Source organism: Misgurnus anguillicaudatus, chromosome 10, assembly GCF_027580225.2.
Source record: "Misgurnus anguillicaudatus chromosome 10, ASM2758022v2, whole genome shotgun sequence".
NCBI lineage: Eukaryota > Metazoa > Chordata > Actinopteri > Cypriniformes > Cobitidae > Misgurnus > Misgurnus anguillicaudatus.
The window spans coordinates 27681248-27698237 of record NC_073346.2 but is presented as its reverse complement, the minus strand read 5'-3'; the positions used below and the strand labels follow the sequence as shown (position 1 = coordinate 27698237).

Here is a 16990-nt window from a genome sequence, read left to right as displayed (position 1 = left end):
GTGATTGTAAAAAACTGTATATGTTATTTTTAAAGGAGCCATTGTATGAAAATCTGACTGTTTAAATGCTATAATTGGGTTCCCAGTGCTTTTATCAACCTAGAAAATGTGAAAAAGATCAACACAGTAACTTAGTTTTGGTAAACCATTCTCTGCAAGCACATGAAAAATAAGGTCATAGATATTTGGCTCCCCTTATGATGTCATAAAGAGATCTTATTATATTAACACCGCCCCTTAATCTGCACTATCCAACCACGGCACAGCCATTTAGTGCAGAGAGAAAGAGAGAGAGAGAAAATAATTCACAGCACAATTAAGTTTCACTTGCAATAAACCACCATCATTGCGATCAGTGACTGAATTTCATCAGCACCCAAAACGCCACATTTTTGCACACACCAACAAAGTGTCAATTTTAACATGTTATAATAAATGATCTATGGGGTATTTAAGCTTAAACTTCACATGTGTACTCTGGGGATACTAAATATTTATTTTACATCTTAAAAAAGTATTGTGACATGGCCCCTTTAAGACCTCTTTAAACTCAATACAAACACCCATATCTATTCCAAACCCAGGTTTGCTCCAAACACTTCTGTCCTGACAAAGTTCACGTACTCTAAATCTTATGTTAGGAAAACAATGAAGACATTGTGAACATAGTTGTGATTAGTCGAGTCAAGTCGTGATTTTCCATCGGATGCCATAATATCGCAGACAGTGTGTGCGTTCAAGGCCTGTCCTATTTGCTTTTATTGTTTGTACTTCACTCCGCTAGTCACAACTGCTATGCGTTGGCATTTGAGGGTGGCCTGTTAGGTCTCGTCTCCAAGGTTTCTCCTGCTATCTCCAACATTCTTTCTCATGTCAACACACAGCAAATGAGCTGAAACTGGTGTAGTTCGACATCTGACATCATGTGAAGTTATCAGAAATAAAAATTAGCTAAAGGAGTGCTCAATGCTTTCCTCTAATAATCTATTTTCCTTACTGACCCTTATCTCTGGATGTGTACCTACTATTAATACAAAATAGATTAACCATTTTTTCCAGTCATGGCAAGGATCGCAAATGAAAGGAATTTTTGAGTTACACAAAATACACAGCTGTTCCATTTAACATCATGTTAATGGTTTTCAAACTGTTTTAATTTAAAACCAAGGGCTTATACCATGTACCCAAGACAGCATTTGGGGCTATTTGGGTCTAAAATGGGAGCACGTCCCAGGTGGTCTCGATGTTTTTTAATGAAAAGATACTAATTCAACAAGGTCACATCGACCAGAAGGAGCGCCGCTGTGGTTGCCAGTTCAGCACTTTGTACACCTGCTGAGGGCCACGTGCACATATTCCACCTCCCCGCTTACAAAAACAGATCATTTGTGGCTGCCCAATGGAACACTGCATACAGATTTAGTGTCTTCAACTAATTATACACTGTCAATCACAAAGGACAAAGAAAATCACACAAAATTGTGATATTTCTTCTAAAAACAATTGGCAAGAGCAAAGTTGAAATCTCTTTTTTTCTGCAATTTCGCAAACCTTTCTCTTTTTCTCATTCAATATTTGACTAATAAATAAAATGCAAGAGGGGTGTATTTTTGCACATTTACTCCTCCAGTCTATCTATGGTTGGGCGAACAGATACTTTGGGTCCAAATTCACTGGTTGAGCCAATGTTGCTGTTTCTGGCTGGTCGTGCAATGTTTTTTTATTGATCTACTCTTATAATTTTAGAAATTTAAATTTCTGTGCACACTCTGCTTTAAGTTTATTTTCTAAGCCCTTTGGTAATTTTTTTTACATTTTGTTTGAGTTTAATAAAAGAAAATACTTAATTTGCGAAGCACATTATAATTGTATCTCTCTGTCATCTCCAGCCTAAGTCCTTTATGTTTTTTTTCTACGTTGTCATGTATTATCAGCAATTTGGTAGTACAGCTGGTAACAGACAGATTCTCTCTCTATCTCATTGGCACAGACAGCCCGACAGAGAAGGAAATAAGTCATAATGCCAAAACATATCAAGAGATTGTGCTAAATAGGAAGTGGCCAGGATGAACTTTCGTTAGAAGTCATTTCCGGGATATTCATTTCATTTGTAGGTCTCCTCTTTGGTAACATTTAAACAGTGTCCAGGCTCCCCAGAGTATTCAAATATCCACCAGTGGTGTCCAACTACATCATGTGAAAGACATTACACACACAGGCCAGGTCTTACATCTTATAATCGTACAAAAAGTTCCAGTGCACGGAGTAATATGTGGACAATTGGGGTAACATGAAGAGTTCAGGTGCAAAAGCAGATAAACACCCTGTCAAAAATAAGTTAATGATTGTAACCGAATGCTCTCGACACTATACGTTCATCAAATACATCAAATATATTTCGTGACTATAACACGACTTGCCGTGAGATTGTGTTGGACTAGACAATAAAAATACTGTGCTATGACAAACCTTTAGATTTCCCTTTGATCAACCTGAAAGAACGATTTACCCCCAAAATGAAATAAGTACAAAACTTTCTGGGTTATCCCTAAGTAGTTTTTATTTTTCAGCCATATTTCAGAATGTGGTCCTTTCAGAATTGTTTTACAGTGACCTGTGGTGACCTAAGCTCAGCTGCATTGATCTCATACTTAATCTGACTCTTAGACTTCTGAATGTCTATCAGCCACAGTCTTAATTCACTGTCTCAGTTTTCACTAAAGACGAAACAACACAACATAAGTTTGTCAGTAATATTTTCTACATATACTGAAAGCAAGATTGGGACAAAGAAAATAAGACTGCACAGATGCACACAAATGCCCTAAAATAAACACGACAGCAGATCTAGAGACAATGGGCGGTTGTTTAGGAGGGGCTGACATCACAAGCAGCTGCATACACACATATCTTCTTTTACTCAGTTGGTGGCTGCTTCCCACAGCATATAATCACAACCCCAAACTGGCCCGCATCAAATCCCACAGAATACATGAGATCATATAGTGTCATAACTTTATAAATGAGTTATGCAGACTGTCAGGTTTAATTCCTCATGGTTGATAGCAAAAAGATAAAATGTTGTCATTGTACATTGTACTGTTATTGCAATAAACCAATATTCTAAAATGATCTCCTTTTGGGTAATACAAGACCTGATCCCTCATCAGAGTTAATTTTGTGATAATCCCACTCCCAATTTAAGACAAACTTTTCACACACACAGACGACCATTAACTTGTACATCTACATGCATTTAAGCATTCCACACAGTTTCGGCTTACTTGAGAATGAATGCTCCTAAATATAGACTTTGGCCTAAACATGTCTCTCTTGGTCCTCATTTATGACTCCCAAAGGACCAATCAAGACCACCTCCCTTTCGTTTCCTTTTTTCCCGACACATTTTTTTTCTATAAAGCAAGCGGAAACATAAACGTCACATGCAGCGACAAAGTCAAGAAAAGCAACTTTAGCACATGGCTAGACACGTCTATAAATCTCAATGAATCGCCATAAAAATGGGTATATTTTGCAGCATGCGTCAGTGGGTGTTGGCGACCTCCAGGGGTCTTTTGATTTCGTTTCTATGCACAGGGGAGTGAGCTCCAGGCATCAGAAGGCAGCACTGGCCATGCTGGAGGAACAAGCTCACTTCAAAGGTAGCCATAAATCAAACAGTCGTGCCCCACCATCCCCCAAAATCCCCTCCGCTATACTTAAGACACTGGGCCATGCGTGCGCTGGGGGCGGGGAGAGAGACATTAGCTCATAGGGGACTCTGGGTTCAGGCCTTCCTCCGATGTCTACGCTGGCCGTTTTTGAATTCGCTGGTTCCTCGATTGCCAAGCTGTTCTTTTTGGAAATGCTCAAATTTTATATCCGTGCTCAAACAGGCCGCATCCCATCGTTCCCATATTAGGCATGAGCTAGACCAAAATCAGGGCAAGTGACAGATGAAACGCAAGTCGCTGAGTCTGGGGTGGGTGAGGCATTTGTGTGTAACCCTTCTGTCGATCTCATCTGCAGTTCCCATGGCGTCTGTGGTTGGGCTTAAAGAACAGATTGTGTTCAACAGTACATTAACTTAGCAATTGTTAACAAGGCACATATGGTTGATTTTTATGTGTTTAGAATATAATGTGCTTGACAATAATGTTAACATAGTGTCTTTGATCTTATATGACTTTTTACCTTGTAGCAAATGGATCAGTACGTTTAAAACCCAATTCATACTGAAGTGAAATGTGTGTGGTGTGACATCACTCGCTATTGAGTTGATGCCACAAAGGTGTGTCAACAATTGGTATGTGTAAGATGCTCGTCTTGGTCAACCTCCACGTTGATGTGATTTAAGTCTAAGGGGCAAAAAAAAACTTTGACTTTGCAGAAGAGGAGAGGTGCAATTCATCATAGTCTTATCTTACTGTGTCACGTGGGTCTCTCTTTATCATGCAGCCATGCAAAACACCATTTGTCTTGGGTGCCTTGTTGATAAAATGAAAAAAAAAACTTAGCATAGGTACGTTTGGCGAACACAGATAAGACGGTATAATTATGCAGATATCGAATCAGATGGTCCTATCTAAATGTCCATCAAAGTAAGGCACCTCCTTAAAAATCTCTTAGTTGCCATGCACGCTTTTCGCCATAATGTTTCCAACCTCATTAAACCCCACAACCCTTTATAAACCCCATCTTACTAAAACAAACCAGGATGATTTACTTGACAAACTGAGTTCCATAGTGAAAGTTGTGCGTTTTTAAGGCCAAGTGGAGCAGCTCACCACAGATAAATGAATATGCAGACAGCCAAACAGACCCAAAGCAGACGCAAAGACATTGGTCTTAGGTGGCGAGTGGCGCCAGGTTCTGCACATGGCTTTCTGAAAATCTCATCATAGATCATCCGAAAATATAGATTTTGTCATGAGGGCTGCGTATTAATAGGAAAAACTGCAGTTTTGGCTCGTGGGCATAGGCTGTGCATCTGCATTTTACTATTGCTTACAAAGTCAAGACATCTTTGTTTAACAGCACTTATTTTATGGAGAATAAAATTTACTTTGTAGCACACGTTAAGGGCAAATAGCTGCACATATTCCTGTATCGTCATTCCTAGGATTGGATCGTTCTTATCAGTTTAAATCTGACATTAGTGGTTTTGTTCTAATAAACAGCATACACACTTAAAAAAGGCTTTTAAGTCTAACATTAGGCATTTTTTCAGAGTGAGGTAATGGCTTCATGTGTCAGCACTCTTGCACTTAAGTTCAGGCAATCTGGCTCTTGTTTTGTGTAATTACTCATTTCATCCATTTCCCTGCACTGGTTCGATATCCTTCTCCTGTATTTTGTGTATAACACAATAGTAACCTTATGCCATTGGGAGAAATGCAACTTACCTGTTACTGTTTCCAGAGAAGAAGCCCTGATTCAGATTCGTTAAATTAATTCCTCTCTGACTTTTCTTAAGGGCTACTATATTTGAAATATATAATGCAGAACTCTTTAAACTTCTCCAGAGAGACAGTGTTTATTAGTCGTGTCATAAAGTTTATGTGGTTTATGACTTCAGTGCTTCGGCAAATTGTAAATTGTCTTTAAGGACACTATCTGGAATAAGCACATGCTAAATCATTATGCAGTTAGAACTGCGAGAGGTTAGTCAAGTAATACAACTGAATGCAACAGGTAAATGGATCATGTCGCCAATATGAAACAAAACACTGCTAGAGCTGCACATTAAACCCATTGCTTCAAAGGTTTCTGTTTACACAATGCTTATACATTGTAACCAATCACAGACAAGTTCTAAGCCCGCATGAATAAAAAAGTAATCCATAGGGCTGCACAATATTAAAGAGCATCTATGGTCCGATTCACAATTCTAAATTTTCTTTTGTGTGTAGGGGTGTAATAGTACATGTTAACGATATGCAAAAGGTACAAACCCCAAATTAAAGATGACGTGAGTTATCGTTTCCAATGTAAAACTCTTTTTTGGACAACAACAAGTATGAATTATAGGCAACAGTTTACTTCCTTATGGGGTTCCTTTTGTGCCAAAATTAAGTCGACATGCTATCTGTGTATGCTATGTGTCGTCTTCCATGTCTATGTGTCTGTGTCCATGTCTGTCTGTCTATGCTATGTGTCGTCTTCCATGTCTTTGTGTCTGTTTACTGTCTATGTCTATGTGATTGCCCACATGACTCAACTTTTTTCTGTGTCAACTCAACTTACTCCTGTCATCTTTCCTTGTTGTTTGACTGTGTCGTCTTGCTGTGTCAATGCTGCATGCTTCATGATTATGTGTCGTTTTCCTCTGTCGTTACCTCTGTCGTTACCATGTGTTGTTACTATGTGTTGTTTCCCTCTGTTGTTACCATGTGACGTTACTATGCGTCATTTCCCTCTGTCGTTACCATGTGTTGTTACTATGCGTTGTTTCTCTCTTAGGTTACCATGTGTTGTTACTATGCGTTGTTTCCCTCTGTCGTTACCATGTGTCGTTACTATGTGTCGTTGCCCTCTGTCGTTACCATGTGTCGTTACTATGCGTCGTTTCAAGCATCTGTAGCTGGCACGTATATTGACATAACGCGTAAAGCACATAGGTTCACATAACGTGCCGAACACATATTTTGACATGACACGCCACACACATGACGTGCTAAATACGTGTTTTGACAAGCTTCGAATTGTGCGCCCTCGAAAAAGAAGTCACCGGCCACCACTGCTTTTGGAGAATTAAAATTTGTTGTTTATTGCAAACTGTTGCAATATGTGTATTGAGATATGCGAAATATTTTCGAGATTTTTTTTTCGATCTTGCATCCCTAGTAATTCAGATGCCTAAATAAATTCTCCTAAACTTCATGCATGGATGAAAATGGAAATGAGTAGCCCCTTATGGAACGGCCACAAGGGGGCATATTTGTTCCTCAGACGTTGCACAATAAACGTGACATCCGAATATATTCATTATAAATCGTGAATGAAAAGTGAGATTCGAACGAATGTCCGTTAGTGAACGAATTGTATACAGTATTTATATCGTAATTCGGTCAGAAACGTCAAGATTGCGAGACGAACAAATCGTTTTGGATACAAAAGGCTTGGATATTCCATTTCCTTGGACTTTTGGGGATTTATGAACAATTTGTTTTGGACAATTTCACCGAAGCGGATAAAGGGAAGATTTTGAAGGTAAGCAAATATCCTAAATCAGCGCCGGTTCAGGTAACTAACAACTAGATTACAGTTTTATGACTGCTAAAAATCATAATATGCTTTGTGTGTGCGCTTAATGGAATCGCGAAAGTCTAAGCTTTTCAACGATGTGCCGCATGACCGTATATTTTGAAGATTTAATGCTTCAAAGTTACAATGACGTTTATGCAGCCTCACGTGCAAGGGAGGGGGTGTACCGTGTACCGCACAGTGTTCCTTATCAGGTTAACTTTGATTACAATTTCAAGGTCAATATTTATGATTTTGGTCATAACCATGCAGTACTATGATTTTGGCCATTGATGATTTATATATGCTGAATGATTTAAATATTTATATACAAATATTACAGCTTTAATTCAGTGCATTCATACTGTGCATTTTATCCTTACATGCATTCACTGGGAATTGAACCTGTGATGTTGGTGTTGTTAGCACCATGTTTTACTAGCGGAGCTAATGGAAACCTATAAAGCTCTGTAATGATAAACATGGTTAAAGAAACAGAGAATTATTGTGTTTAAAATGTAATAGGAAAGGGGGATGGAGTGACATCTGGTTATAGCAACTAATGTCAACACACCATCTTTGGTGGACTTTTTGTGCCAAAACTGGCATTAGAAAACTGTCCAGTGATCCATCTGAAAGTGCTTTGACTTTATAGCCTGTTGATGGAAATGACTTTAAGCAGTGAGTGCATGTGCTACGCAGCCTTGTCAACAAGTGTCAGGCAACAAGCGCTTTTGCTTTCTTACGCTTTGGCGCTTCTCTGTTGTGGAACATAAGGCTTGAAGTGTCTTTTCCCTTTCATAGGCCCTCTGTATTAAATCATCTTCATCCTTTCCACTAGCCACCATCCTTTTATAGACACAACAAGGACACTTTCTCCCATTTATGGGCTTTTGTGCCGAGCTGTGGTCAGCTTAAGGTGTTCCCTCAAAGAAGGTGACAGCTACGTCCGATCTCCTTATGAATTTTAAAAAACTACTCGAATATTTTAGTAAAAATAAACTGTTACATCTGCATATGACCTGTCCAGTATGTTCAATAAGAAATAGTCATGGTCAGTGTGGCACAGAGGCGGATTGCATGCAAAGCAACAATTAGTCCTACATATTAAATGAACATTAAACGAATGGAAAGTCCTGAAAAGCATTCGCTTTAGATATTTTTTCAAAAACTTAAAGTGTTTTACATTGCCAGCTCTATGATTGATGAGTGGTTTCCTTCATCTCTTGGTTCAGGCAGATGCAAACATCCTTAATTTTCCTTTCGGTCAGAGATCTGTTATTGGAAAGCAGCGATACATACTTTAGTCTTCATGATGCAAGAATTTTGCAGTGTTTACTTGAGAGGAAAACACGTTTGTGCACAGCTGCGCACCACATAAACATCAGCTTGAACCGAGGAAACAAAACATTTCATAAGTGACCCGGTAAGCTTTGGTTTTTTCAGCATTCCTCATACAGTGTGCTCCGCAGGTCAGCATGGGTGAGCCGGTCCACGGTGTCCCATAAAAGTATTTTGACAGTTTGTGTGCTGTTAAGGTTTGTTTAGAAGTCTGAAACCAACCAAAAATGAGTCAGTCTTCATTACTTACAAACACAAAACAGATGCACAAATACGAAATGGAAACACATGAGTCAGATTTCCTCTCGTCTGAATGATGTCACAGCCATTTGCTCTTATCTCTTACAGATGTGGAGGTTAATTAAGCAATGGGAAGTCATCAGCACTAACAATCCAGACTTGGCACCCTATAATTTGCTGAGGTGTCTGTCTACACATGTGCACATCTGCAAATGCAGGGATTTAAAGCTTATTAACATAAACTTGTAAAAAAACAAGAATATGTGCGATGTAATGATTGTGATTGATTCTTTGTTAGAGAATGGCATCTCCCAGTGATGTAAGCCCTAGTGAATAAACAAACAGCTGGGCACAGATTGTGATTTGCAAGCAACCCATCTTTAGTCCTTCAGCTTATCAGTAGTATGCAAGGAACCAATAACCTGGTCCACGAAAACAACTTGAAAACAGCACTTGTTTATTTTCGTTAAGTGTATTAGCAACTTAATTTAGACCGAGCGGTTACACAACAGACGCCATAGAGTGTTGCTGTTTCATTTATCAGCAAAGATGAATCAAGTCAAAATAATCAGCATGCGTGGACAGATGTTTGAAACGCAAGTTTCCATCATGTGGTGTGCCACCGTCAGACAGAGAAAAAACTACTATGAAGCTAAACAGAGCACTTTGTATCATAACACATGCCTGACTATTTAAATGTGCTTTTATGGCTTAGGAAGCAAGATTCGAGTTTCAATAGGTACGCATCTGCAATATGATCCAACACAAATATAGTGTGTCTTTAAAGGACAAGTTTGGTATTTTACACTTAAAGCACTGTTTTCAGATTGTTTATGATGAAATAGAACGGTTTTGACTGAAATTTCGACATATGATGCTGGCCCGAGAATTTTCGGGTGTTTATTGTATCAGCCCCCACCTCTACAATGGCTACATAGGTGCACTAAAACAATCCTTCCTAAAATGCATTAAACTTTCGTTTACAAAGACGTGAAACTCACCGAGTGGTCAGGGGTGTTCACTGATATACTCACACAAAAATCGCTGCAAAAGATTCTTTCCAACAGGTTTTATTGTAGTTTTTGTCCAACTGCATTGACTTGTATTAGATGTGCTGTGAGGTACGGTATTACTCCACGCCGGGAACTTTGTTTGTATTCTTGCAATTGGCAAAGGTGGATTATCGCCACCAACTGGGCTGGAGTGTCTATTATTCAAGCTCTCAACTGAAGAATGTACGGGTGTGAGGCATTTGGAAAAATAGGTCCACAAGTTTACAAAGAATGCTAAAACACCTGTTAGAAAGCATCTTTTGCAGCAATATTTGTGTGAGCATATCAGTGAACACCCCTGACCACTCTGTGAGTTTCATGTCTTTGTAAACAAAAGTATAATGCATTTTAGGAAGGATTGTTTTAGTGCACCTATGCACTTATCATAGAGGAGGGAGGTGATAGAACAAACAACCGAAATTTCTCGGTCCAGAATCATATGTCCAAATTTCAGTCAAAACCGTTCTATTTCATTATAAACAATCTGAAAACAGGGCTTTAAGTGTAAAATACCGAACTTGTCCTTTAAGTTTGACAAACAGTTACCATAAACTGTGGTTGTATGGAAAAGATGGCTGTGCAATTTCTCGTTTCCCATTTGATTGATAAAATAATAGCATACGTGTTTGGAAGGACTTGAGGGTATATAAATAACACTACTTATTTCTACAGCAGTCACTGCACCATGTTGGTTTTCCAATGCCCCAAACTGCAGATTTTATTTGTGCTGGATCCAGATTTTACAGGAAACTCCCTGCAGTTATATACACACATATTTCACTCTCATTCTGAATGTTACGGCGGCCTTGACAACCAAAGCAATGTGAATGCCAACCTGGCAAGTTTTATGTGATTGTTACAAGTACGGGCTGGTGTTTAAGTCGCATTGCGGGTATTCATTGTCAGGTTCAATGCATTTCTCTTGACAGATTTGAAAAATGTTCTTCTCCTTGAGCACACACCTCCAGGGTGACTATTCCTGGATCAGTTTTAAGGTAAAGTGCGTCAGGGGTGATTCAGGGGCTGTGGCACAGGGTGACAGAGGCGTGAAGATGTATAGATTGCACGGTAACATCTGTTGGTTGGGATTCAGCTTGCATAATAGACATAATAATCATGGACCACTGGAAAAACTGCAATCACTTAATCCATGTAATCCACAGATGTTTACTGACGCAAGCCATGCGTCCAGACACAAACCACGACTGGGGCACTGCAAATCACACTGGTAACCTCTGGTAATCATTTACCAGTTATAAAATGAGACACTGGGAGCTTAGATAAAGTTACTGGTAGTGCAAGGTGCTAGAAACACCATGCATTCGATTCAAGGGAACACAAATGGTTATAAGGGGGTTCCTTTAGCTGAGTTGGTAAAGTCTTGTGTTAGCAATGCAAAGGCAGTGGGTTCAATTCCAAGTGGACACACAAAAAATGTATGACTTGAATGCACTGTAAGTTGCTTTAGAAAAAGTGTGTGCCGAATACATAAATGTAAAAATAACTGTACATATCATTTGATGCACTTGTCATTTTGTCTTCTGTAACTTATCTCCTAAAGTGTATAAATGCTACTGAGTGCCCTGTTAACACCTTAAATACTTAAAGGATTAGTCCATTTTCTTAAAAAAAATCCAGATAATTTACTCACCACCATGTCATCCAAAATGTTGATGTCTTTCTTTGTCTAAGATAGACAAGAAGTTGTGGTTTAAAAGTGCATATTTTTCACTCTTCTTGTCAAAAATGACAATCGTTTCGCTAAATAAGACCCTTATGCCTCGTTTGGGATCATTTAGAGTCCTTTGAAACTGCAATTTTGACCTGCATTAAAACTGTTACGTGTTGGTGTCCATTAAAGTGAGAAAAATCCTGGAGTGTTTTCCTCAAAAAACATAATTTCTTCTCGACAGAACAAAGAAAGACATCAACATTTTGGATGGCATGATGGTGAGTAAATTCTCTGGATTTTTTTAAAGAAAACGGACTAATCCTTTAAATTTTACCAAAGCGTAAATGTGATGTTTCAAGCTAAATTTTTGTTATTTACATAATGATCAAGTGACGGATCCGCATCTGAAGATCATGTAATTCAGATGCTCCACTAAAATCCCTAAGAATTGCAATCACGAAACGATTTCACCAACTGCCACACAAAACAGTTTAACAAGAAGTGGCCCAGGGTGAGACGGCAAGCATCTATGAGGGGCAAATAAAGCCAGTGGAAGGAAGAGAAGGGAAATGTAAACAAACAGTACAAGTGAGCAGATATCACACCGAGCAGAAGGTCACCTCTCATGGGGCCCTGTCTAAGAGGATCTGATTTCATCCATTCATTCTTCTCAGTCTGGGAGGAAGCCACCAGTTGCTCACAGGATCACAGATGCACCTGGGTTCCCCCGCAAGGAAACCCACAGTTACTTCCCTTGATTCATAAACAATCCCCTAACCACCTTCCCTACACTGGGATAATAATAGATTTTTTTCACATGTTTCTGATATTCATAGGATGCATACAGATTCGACATCTTAATTGATAATTGTGTATTGGTATGTATTGCACTTTGAAGATGTGAAATTCTGACACTCTTGTAAGAGATTACTAGATAAATAGTGCATACTTTTTGGCTTTGCACAACATCTGATTAATGCTGCGTAATCGAGTTACCCCTCACACTAAGCATTACTTTCCATGAAAAGTAACTAAGTAACGCAATTCCAACCCAACATGGGTTAAATTACAACCCAGCAGGCTGGGCTCGTCCCTTTTTGACCCAATGCCGGGTTGAAAATAACCTAACATTTTTTTAAAGTGCAATTTCTAATGGGCCTGAATATTACATCTGAAAAATGACTTTTAAAATGGCAATGTTATACTTTATAGACATTTTTGGACTTTATTCACTACTAAGGGGTGCAAGGATTTAAACCACAAGAAGAGAGTCTCATCATAAAAATAACAGACCTAGTTTTGTTGGCACAGCAGGACAAACCGTGATCCTTATAAGAGGAAGCCCTGTTGTGGTTTGTACAAAATGAAATACAGCCTAATTTAAGAACTTGGATTCAAAAGCGGTCACTCATAAGCCACTTTTGATGAATCTCTTTAAGATGAGCTAGAGAAGTGGAGAGGCAGAAAAGACAATAAAAACCCTTTGTTTTATCTTATTAAAATAACAGTACAAAACAAAAGGCTGTATGTAAACCATAAAAATGTTTGGATAAGGGATTAGTTCCATATTGCTATGAAGCAGGCAGTTAAATCAATCACTGTTTCCAATGCTCAAAACAACAAATCATCACTTCCGAGGAAATAGAAGTTATAGCCACTGTGGTTCTTTTGTTCACTACAATAAACTGCTTGAGATTTAGAGCGTGCAGACAAAATGCAACCAGTGTCAAATGTCTTATGTCTGGAAGCAACAGTGTGCACGGAGCAGTAACAGGTTTCAGTTTAATTTCATTATTCATCATGATATTGTTCTTTATAAAACTTTTTTTTTTAATACACATCTACTATTTTATGCTTCAAATTTTCAAAGGTGTTTATGCGCACCTTTTCAGATAAAATCTACCGTGAGTGCATATTTTTATGTGCATTTCGGAGATTTTGTTTAATGTTTCCATCAAGCATTCTGTGAACATTTGCAGCTTAATACGTGGATGGAAACCGAGCTAGTGAAACTGTGAGAAACACACTAATGCCTCATAAAGTTTGTGGCATGTATATGAGAGGGATGGAACTTGAGTTTCAAAGGGATGATTTGGTTTCTCCACAATCACCTCTGAACTCCCCCTCATAGAATAATGAATGGGAATGCAAGGGCAGAGGGCTGGCAGCCGATAGCATGGGAATCTGGTATAAGGTAAGCGGTTTTAAAGGGAACATTTCACAAGACTTTTTTAAGATGTCAAATAAATCTTTGGTGCCCCCAGAGTACATATGTGAAGTATTAGCTCAAAATACCATATAGATAATTTATTATTGCATGTTAAAATTGCCACTTTTTAGGTGTGAGCAAAAATGTGTCATTTTGGGTGTGTCCTTTTCAATGCAAATAAGCTGATCTGTGCACTAAATGGAGTGGTAGGATAGTGCAGATAATGGGGCAGTATTATCCCCTTCTGACATCACAAGGGAAGCCACATTTCAATGACCTATTTTTTCACATGCTTGCAGAGAATGGTTAACCAAAACTTAAGTTACTTTGTTGTTCTTTTTCACATTTTCTAGATTGATAGAAGCACCGGGGACCCAATTATAGCACTTAAAAAATGTCACATTTTAATGCTACGTCCACTTTAAAGGCTTCTTAATGCACCGAAAGGCACAGTGATGCATTTCTAAGATCTCACTCTTTTTCCCTCATGCATGCACACACAAAGACACGCGGGTCAGATCATGCCACAACTTCACAAAAGCTAAGTATGACGATGTCTAAATTGTGACCCTACCTGTTAAAACCCACTTAAGTAATTTTTGTGATTTACTTCTTATACTTATTACATAAAATCATCCTAGATAATGTAAATAACACTGTAAAAATATATACTTGATATCTTTAACAATGACTGAGTAAGGCTAGGCCAAAGATTGACATCAATGAGTGAAATCAAACTTTGATGCTCCAAATCTCATAATTACAATACTTTCCAGACTTTCGTCAGGATTTCTGAGGTAGTTTATCATCATTTTTTTTTAAATCATCAAAATATCAAAGGTTTGATTTCACTAAGAAAGTAATTTGGGAACCACATGAAGGTGAGTAAATAACAACTTATTACTGTATCAGTCGACTATTATTTTACACATAAATGTTAAAAAAACACAATGTGTCGCAAAAGTCCAGACAATTATAACCAGCTGCCTGCAACATGCTAAGGAAAAGAGGCCAGTCACAGTAGCATGCCTTTAAAATAGAGAACAAAGAGGAAATGAGCTGAGGGCCCAGTTCTCCTCTTCCTGCATTCTCTCCAGATCCACTCACAGCTCTTTTTGATCTGTTCTCTGTTTGTCAAAATTTTCCTGACATATTTTAGAAAGAAAGTCAGCTGCAGTATTGCTCAAATCAAACATAACTGCGGAATGAGATTAGTCATCAGCGTTTTATCAAGTAGCTACCACCCACTGATAGATCAATTATTTCATCTCACCTGTTCTCAAACACTCAAGGTGTGTCTTTATGAATCATATTACTTACTGATCAACTCATTTCCTCTGTTAACACGTGTGGACAAAGCAAGATTACATTTTTTTCTAAACACAGCACAGATTATGAAGTAGGCTACCATAAACGTTTTGTTCCTGAATGGAAATGATGACTGTTACATCATTAAACAGGGCTGTCAAAATATGTCATCTACAGTAACTTGGACCATAAGTGGTTAGTCACTGTCTAGAATACTACTTGTTCGAGGTGTGTTTCACAGATAAGCAATCCTGAAAATTCTTAGGAATGTTTTCCAACAAAATACTGTATCACTTTTTTCATTTTTATAACTGTATTATGTTTAATGTCAAGAAGGAATGCCGACTGGTGGTTTGCCTGTCAGAAACGTAACAAAAATAACTGTCATGTCGTGACATGTGCGCCGGATTCTTCTAAGTATCGCAAGTGTGAAGACTACAAAAAGCTCATAGTGGTAATGTCGTAAAACAGAGTCAGTGACCTTAAAAAGGCACTGCAAAATGGACCTCTGATCTCAAAACTGAATAGCCTTTTTGGTACCACTTAATAATGCAGATTCAGCAATATACTAAACTATATTGTCTCAACCAAGTTATATTTCAACAGGTGATGCCAAAAGACAACTTTTGTGCAAACAAAAATATATTGTTGTGTCACAGCAGTTATGTAAATTTATTGAAAATATATTTGAGTGTATACTTTAGTATTTAGCCTACTACAGTAAACTGTAGTAAAATTCCAGATACCATAGTGTTTTAAAACCTTAGTAATTATGTTATAGTAAAACTACTAAAATATTCTACACTTTACTCTAGTAAATACTATGTGGGTTGATATAGGCTATTGTAGCTAAACGATTTGTATTCACGTTTATTTATTTTTTGTTAAAAAATAGGACATCCAATAAATATTTTGAGTTTAGTCAAAAATAAGGCTTAACAATCAGACTGCAGCGTTAATATTTTAGTTAACTTCTTCCAGACAGTTTACAGTAACTTATGAATGAAAACTTTCTCGGGTACACAATCCATTGATTTTTACTTGCTAGACAGAAAGTTTCATGAATGAATGAACAAATTAACGAGTTTCTCGTTTTAAAGAACGGTAAAGACAAAGGAAAAAAGAATCGCGCTTACCCTGTAAATTCTCTTAAAAGACACGCGCCGTGTCGCGCCTGTCTGCCCGTCTCGAGCGCGTTGGGGTCAGCGGAGTTAACTGTTTAATATTTCTGTACTCCTGTTGCTTTATATGGGTGTGCAGAAGATGGATCCAGCTCTTTCTCATAGCACCGACCGGAGAAATGATAGCGCTCAACTCTTCCATGTGTTACTATACAGAGGAAGAGTGAGTCACAAGCTCCCGCCCCAACGAATGAAACAAGGTCTTCCTTCTTTTGTCAAATGTCAACCAAATTGAGACAGTTTGCATGCTTTGTGCTATATTAGCATTAGAAAGGGCGAAAGTCTTTTTGGTATAGCCTGCTGTACCTGTTACTTGACACCCAAAACTGACTGAGGTTAATCCTCAGAACAATAAGAAACTTTTGCCCCTCTCTCCTGCTGTAGCTAAGGGCATGCAGACTGGGATGGTGGGTTAATGAAACTGGGCTGTGTTGATTTGATTTATGAAACCAGACTAACCAATATAAAGCAGAATAGGCCTGTTTCCAAAAGGATTCTCTATAACTCACATAACTATAACTCACAGTCCAAACAAACCAACATATTGTCAAATATTTAATAACATGCAAGTTCTGTTGCAATGTTGGCATGCTTTATAAAAACATGGATCTCCTCCAAACAGTTTTCTGTCAGTTTTTGTTTCCCTGTTCTTTCTTTATGTTGTTTTTATCTATTTGGCAGTCGCTTTAATACAAAACAATTTACATTGCATTTAGTCTAAACATTGTTTTATTAGTTTGTG

General features: G+C 38.2%; 1 protein-coding gene across 1 annotated transcript in view; it reads right to left on the bottom strand.

Annotated features, from left to right (window-relative positions):
* The window catches only part of fhl3a (four and a half LIM domains 3a), a 45975-nt gene extending 29543 nt beyond the window's left edge, over positions 1–16432 (bottom strand). The window contains exon 1 of the mRNA XM_073872283.1: positions 16211–16432. The gene's annotated coding sequence lies outside the window, so the exon portion shown is untranslated. The remainder of the gene's footprint in view (positions 1–16210) is intronic.
* Between the last annotated feature and the right edge of the window lie 558 nt (positions 16433–16990).